Source organism: Lepidochelys olivacea, assembly GCF_965140295.1.
Source record: "Lepidochelys olivacea isolate rLepOli2 genome assembly, chromosome: 1".
NCBI classification, from domain to species: Eukaryota; Metazoa; Chordata; order Testudines; family Cheloniidae; genus Lepidochelys; species Lepidochelys olivacea.
Window position 1 is genome coordinate 260,475,926 of NC_140411.1, and position 6,878 is coordinate 260,482,803.

Sequence of the window (6,878 nt, forward strand, 5' to 3'; positions counted from 1 at the left end):
CTTGATGGAGAACAGGTGTGTCTCATCAAAGACACAATACATTCCAAAATTTCCCTTCCCTCAAACTAGCAGGACTGGGTCATTCCAGCCACAAACCTGTCCTGCTGTCTATCAAACAGGAATCCTGGCACAGCATTGCCTCTGAGCTCGCTACTTTTCCGTTTGTGTCTTGCTGCCTGTCTCTGGGAAATGCTGCCCATGACCTCAGTCATCATACCTGTGTCAGCTGCACAGGGCAGGAACACCTGGGGCCCCCTGTACACTGGTGACATATCTTGGGTACGTTCTGACAGGTAGTCAGGACTCATTGTCTCTCTAAGAAACCAGGAAAATAAGCTTGCGTCTGAATCCCAGGTGCAGAGAGGGTCTGCCTGTCACAGGCAATTCAGATCCTGCACTGCTTGGCAATGTTGTTTTCATTCTGCAGGCTACTATTCATCCATCTCTCTCTCTCTCTCTCCTCCCCTTCATTCTTCTCTTTTCCCCTCCTCTCCTTCTTTGGTCCTGAGCCTCCTCATAACAGATACTGGCTGAACTACAGTGTGTTTTGGGGATGCAGTCAGACATTAAGGATCAAATTATGCCATGTAGGCACTGGTCCAGATTGGAGACAATTGGCACAATCCCTGTCCAAGCCCCTTAGCATGTAGGGGGAGTGTGCACGCTGCACTGTGGCAAAGAATGGCGTAGTCTGCTCCCCTTTGCTTGGTGTGCGTGGGAGCAGGAGCTGCGGGGACACAGAAGGAGCAATCCCTGTGCTCACCCAAATGCCAGGGCTGGGATTATCCTTGGCCCTTGCCTGTGTGACAAAGCCCCAGGAGGCTGTGAGGTTTGAACTCTAGACCTAAAAACAGTAAGCCTCTATTGCTTGAGCTGAAGGAGCATCTCTGTTTCATTGCGGGCAAAAGCAGCCTCACCAGCTTCTTGTGTGGCCCATCCACAAGAAGGAGACAGAGAGACACCAGGTTAATGTGGCTTATACACGGGGTGCTCAGGGTGGGTGTGGCTCCATCAATCTGCTCAAGAACCCAGGGGACAATCTGTCCCTAATATAAGGATTGTTCTGAGAATGCCAAACTCCTTCCACCTGGGACCAAAATCTAAATTTGAACCCACGTACAGGGATGGAGTGCCGTTGCATATGCCTACTTGTGCCATTCTGCTGCTCTAACCTCCCCAGACTTCTGCTTCTTCCAAGGAATCCCAGGTAGCCTGTTGCCTCCTTGGAGTTGCAGAAGTACCCTTGGAAACTGGTTGCAGGATTGGAGGTCTGAGAGAGAGTCACAGTGAGTTGGGAAGCCGGCAGAGGAGGTTTGGAAATGTGGGGAGTAAATCACAGCTGTGATGAATTTGACCTAATCTGATCTATCAGATTTCTAACATGCCCATCACTGGAGTATTTAGCACAAGAAAGTGTTCTCAGCGAGCTAGGTTCTGAACATGTGACTGATGACCCCCTTTCCAAGGGGTCATTCTAACCAGAAGTGATGTGGTCACACAGTTAGAGCTAAGGAACTGGGACTCAGGAATGTTCTGGTTTCTAATTCCAGTTACTGACTCGTGTGACCTCTGGTAGATGAGGGTAACTAGAATCAGACGTGCTTCTTGCCTTTGGTAGGATAAGCTAGGGGCCACTGGGCTGGGAAACTGCTGACATTGGCTTTGAATACTACCAGCATTTGGGCAGATCCAAAGCAGCACCCTTATTTCAATACCAAGGCTATGGAAAGCTGATTCACAGAGCACATTGCAGCCTGGGATCCCAGGCAGTGTTTCCTTTTCAGCACCATCCCTTTGGACAGCTCCCCAGAGACCATCCCAACCTGTCCTGGAGGGAAGGACTACAGCCAACATTTGATGTGCAGTTTTTGAAGATCTGTTTATTTGCATGATAGCACTTTTCCTGTAATATAAAGCCTTGAACATCCAGGTTATTGGGAGGCCATGTGCTGGGGCAAGTCCGGTTAACAGCAATATTAGTGCAATGGTTATTGATGGGGTGAGTGGTGTGAAGGCCATGTTATTGGCAGGGGGAGTGTTGGAGCAGGCTGGGTGAGGCTAGGTTATTGGAGGAGTGCATTTAGGAGAGGGCCATCTTATCCATGGAGCAATGGAATAGCTGACTGTGGTTTTTACCTGTGGCGTCTCAAGTGGCTTGCCCAGAGTCTCACACAATGACTTGGTTGCAGACACTGTGCTGGGATGCTCCGTACAAAGAGGGCATTGTTCCAGAAGTTTGATATTGGTAAAAGCAGTGTCAGATTAAGGCAGGAACCTGTGGTTATCCGGATCTGGGCCTTGAATATGGAGGAGGCCTCAGAATTTGAGAACATGGAGGACTGGGCTCCAAGAAGGCACCACTTGCTGATGTTGCCATTGCAGGTGCTCACGCTGTTGGTCTGTCTGGCTCTGTGCGGGGGTCCATCAGTGCAGTTCCCGCTGCATCCAGCTCTCGGCCAGCAGGGCTCTGCCCCCATCCTGTTTCCGGCCGGCACTGGCTGCGAGCTGTGGTGCCTGGTGAGTGCAGGCAGGTGCCAGGCGGCAGCTAGTTACGTGTTGCCTCTGCTGCCAACCCGTCAGCCCTTGACGTGCTCCCCCTCTCGCTGTCCTCTGCCTGCTTTGCCCTTCACTCCCCCAAACCCCGCTGCTCTTCCATATCCGCCCCGGCAGGAAGCGTCCCTCTCCCAACACTGTGCGGAGAACCAGCCCCTGGTCGGAGCGTTCAGCTCACCAACAGCCTGGCCAGCAGGCTCCTTCCTTCCCCAACTGCCTCTGGCTGGGCTGGTGACCCGGAAAAGCCCAAGATCCTCTGGCCCGGGGTGCTGGCCAGGAGGAGCAGAGCCCTGTGTGTTCCAAAAGCCCTACACAGCGCTGGCACGGGGAAGCTCTGGAGTGACTGGGGGTGGGGGGAAAGTGATTTCCAGCCTGTTTGCACCCCAACCCTGCAGACTCCCCAGCCCAGGGGCTTAGCACCCTCTTCACCCCTCCGTGCCCCAGGTCCTGCCCTCAGGGAGTGCAGGGCTGCTCTGTCCCCTAAGCATCCTCCCTGCTAGACCACCTCTCTGGCTGGGTTTGCTGAAGCCCCTGCAGTCAGGTTCCCTGGGTCCTGGTGCATAATGCATCCTTAGGGCTTAACCCCTTCCTGCCTGTGCTGTAGCCGGGGGACAGGAGGCAACTGGGTTATGTCAGTGGCCAGCTGCATCCTGGAGGTGTTAGCTGCTTTTCAACACTGTGGGAGCAGGAAGGGACAAGCCACAGAGGAGTGGTGGGTGCGGGGGAGAGATGAGCTCTGCAAAGACATGGGCCAGTTCATCCCTTCCCCCCTCCCCTTCTCCCCTGTAGCTGGAAGCAGCTCCTGCCCCTGCCATCCTGCACAGTGCGGAAAGGCTGCTGCTGGCCACATTGTGGTGTGAATCCTGGCAGAAATCTGCATGCCCCCCTACATGTTGCCTCGGGAAGATGCGGCTCCAGTTACCAGGAGAGGCAGGTCCATCCTGGGGGCCCAGCCAGGCATGCAGGACGGAGAGTGCCGGGCAGGGAGGGTTGGGTCGGTCACCCATGTGACCCCCACCCATGTGAGATGGGGGTACCGGGTGTGTGTGTGACCTCTCCCCGTGTTTGTGTGAGAGGCTAGGGGAGTGTGTAAAATTCTTGGTGCCCTGAAATGTTGGTGTCTTAATCCACCCCTGGAATTGCTGGGTCTCCCTGACCCCTTCGTCACTCAGTTTGGTTCTCTCCTGACTATGACTTGTTTGACTTTGCGAGTAAGTCTGTCCTTCTCCTCCCCCGGAGCAGGCTAATCTTTCTCATTAATAATGAGACAGATAAAAGGGCAGAAAATGACCAGCAAAATGCTTCTCTGACACCTCTGATGGAGTGGGTGAGCCAGATCTCCAGGGTGGAAAGCTTCCATCTCCCAAGGGGTTTCAAAAGATACCACAACCTTGATGGAAATGGACAGTCCCTGCCTAAATCAATGCCAGTGCGATATGCTTAATGTGAGCAGTGATGGATAGGTATCCCTGGGAGAGAGGCGAGAGACATTGGCATGGGGAGGTGACAGGAGGCTGCAGGGACAGCCATGGTTACAGGGCAGCATCTTCCCTCTTATTTTTATAGAAGATTTTGTGGAGGATAGGACTCATTTTAGTCTCCTGATTTGCACTGCCAGACCCGAGTGCAAAGTGCAAGGGACAGACACAAGGGTCCCACAGCTGAATGGCTTCTGAGAGGGAGAGCAGTTAGGCCATGAACATGGAGCAAAAGAAAAAAGCAGTGAATCAACCTTGAGTAAAAGAGAGAGACGCAACCCTACAGACTCTTACAAAGGGGGCTTAAAGGAAGCATCCTGGTCAAGTGCAGGGGTTCTCAGACTCTTCCCTAGCGTGGACTACATCTAAATAGTTGGACTACGTCTGTGGTTGGATAGGGCACCTCCCCTCCAATTGGCAATGTGGAATAACATCCAGCAATTGCTAACATGGGAAACTAAGATAGGGAAAGGTTTCAGAGTAGCAGCCGTGTTAGTCTGTATCCGCGAAAAGAAAAGGAGTACTTGTGGCAACTTAGAGACTAACCAATTTATTTGAGCATAAGCTTTCGTGAGCTACAGCTCACTTCATCGGATGCATTCAGTGGAAAGTACAGTGGGGAGATTTACATACACAGAGAACATGAAACAATGGGTGTTACCCTACACACTGTAACGAGAGTGATCAGGTAAGGTGAGCTATTATCAGCAGGAGAGCGGGGGGGGGACCTTCTGTAGCGATTATCAAGGTGGGCCATTTCCAGCAGTTGACAAGAATGTCTGAGGAACAGTGTGTGTGGGGGGGTGCGGAATAAACACGGGGAAATAGTTTTATATTGTGTAATTATTTACTGTATCTGTAGCTTCTTGCAATGCAATGGCACAGCTGGTGGCAAGGAGGAGAGCCGGCAGCATGTGACTTAGCAACTCTTTGTGGAATGCCAGCAAGTCCTCTGTGGACCACAGTTAGGAACCACTGATCTAGTGGACTAAGCATAGAATTAGGAGCCAGGAACTGCTCAGCCATTGACTGACTCTGTAACCTCGGGCAGGTCACTTCCTATGTGCCTCTCTTTCCCCATCTGTGAATTGGGTCTGTGCGCTTTGCCTGCCTCGGAGGGGTATAATGAGGGTCCCCGGATGTTTGTGAACTGCCTCGAAAATGTAACTTCACTTAAGGGCAGAGGGCTTGTTATCTTGGTGGAATGGGTGCAGGTTAGGAGGAGATTGTTAAGGAATGCTTGTGGAAAATCTTGAATCCGGTCTCGGAGTCCAAGGGAGTTTGCTTTAGAGATAAAGGGCCATGGGAGACGGAAATGCAGATACACAATATCAGATGCGTATAACGGAGACTCTGCAGCACCCTGTCAGTTCAAGGTGGGATTTGTGCTGAGGGCTTCCTTACTCCAGGGTCAGCCTCCACCAGAGAGGGTGCTGTGTGCTTGTCCTGCCGCAGCTTTACAAAGACTCCTTATGCAGTTGGTGCACAGTCCTGACTACCCAGAGTTTATGCCTTTAAGAATTTACACCTCCAATCTGTCAGTCAGTCCCTCTGCCATGTGGATCCATAAACAGGGATAAACAGTAATTAGTATGGTAAATAGCCTGGCCTTGTGTTTTCTGGTTACAGTATCATGGTAATTATTTCTAGCTCCCTGCCTGAATACTCCTGTCGCCTGATTTTGTGCTCCATGCATCCTTGCCAGCCTGATTATCACTGGACGCATTAGAATTGGCAATTGCTTTCTGCTGCGTCTCCCATTCACTCACTGGGGGGGGCAGTGGTCTCAGCCCATTTCCTTGTGGTGATCTTGGGTGATTGACGGAGCATGGCTTTCTTTAGGCAGTCCTCTCTGCTTGTAGGATCTGTACCTTGATGGGCAGGACATGTGTCTGTGCTGGGATAGCACAGGGGCACCTATGTGCATGGACCCCAATTGGTCAGACCTACAGAGCCATTGTAAAGTATGGCAGGAGAAATTCCCATTGGAGACCAATTCAGTGCAACTCCTACCTGGGTGGCCCAGGAATAAGGGGTGTGTGCTCCTTTTTGGCTCACCTGGTGCTGCTGACACCTACAGATCAAGCAAAAGGGCTGGTTCCAGTCTGGAGTTCAGCAAACCAGAGGCTTTGTTTGCACACTCGGTGTGTGTGAGCTGGCTGGCTGGAGGACAGACTCCACTCATCGGTGGCCTCCGACATTGATCCACCAGGCAGCAAGCACAGAAGAGATCCCCTTGCTGACTGCTAACTGGCTTCTTCACCCTTTCCTGAACCCTAACCCAGATCAGATTTCCTTGTTAGTGAGTGGGAGGAGGGGAATGACTGGGGTTATTAAATGAGGAAAAGATGGCTAGTGGGAATGAGGAAGGGGGGGGCAAGTCTATTTAAGAAGTAGTAGAATTTGCAAGAGAGAAGCCACAATTGGGAGAATAAAGCTCACACGGCTCATATGTGGGATGTCTCTCTCCCATGCTGCACAATCCCCCCCCCCGCATTCACGTTCCTCCTTTTAGCTCTTGAGTCAGGTCCCCTCTGTGAATCTCACCTCAGGGATGCAACTCCGTATCTCTGGGTGTCCCTAGCCTCTGATTTTCAGAAACTGGACCAGGATGGCAGGGGATGGATCACTCAGTGATTGCCTGTTCTGTTCATTCCCTCAGAAGCACCTGGCATTGGCCACTGTGGGAAGACATACGGGGCTAGGTGGACCAGTGGTCTGACTTAGTAGGGCTGTTCTTAAGTTCTTATTTTTTTTCTCTGTAGCTTTTGATGGGCGCTTCCTGGGCAGCAAATATTGATGCAGTACATGAAGGGTACTTTGATAAATGTGCTGAGACTGAAATGC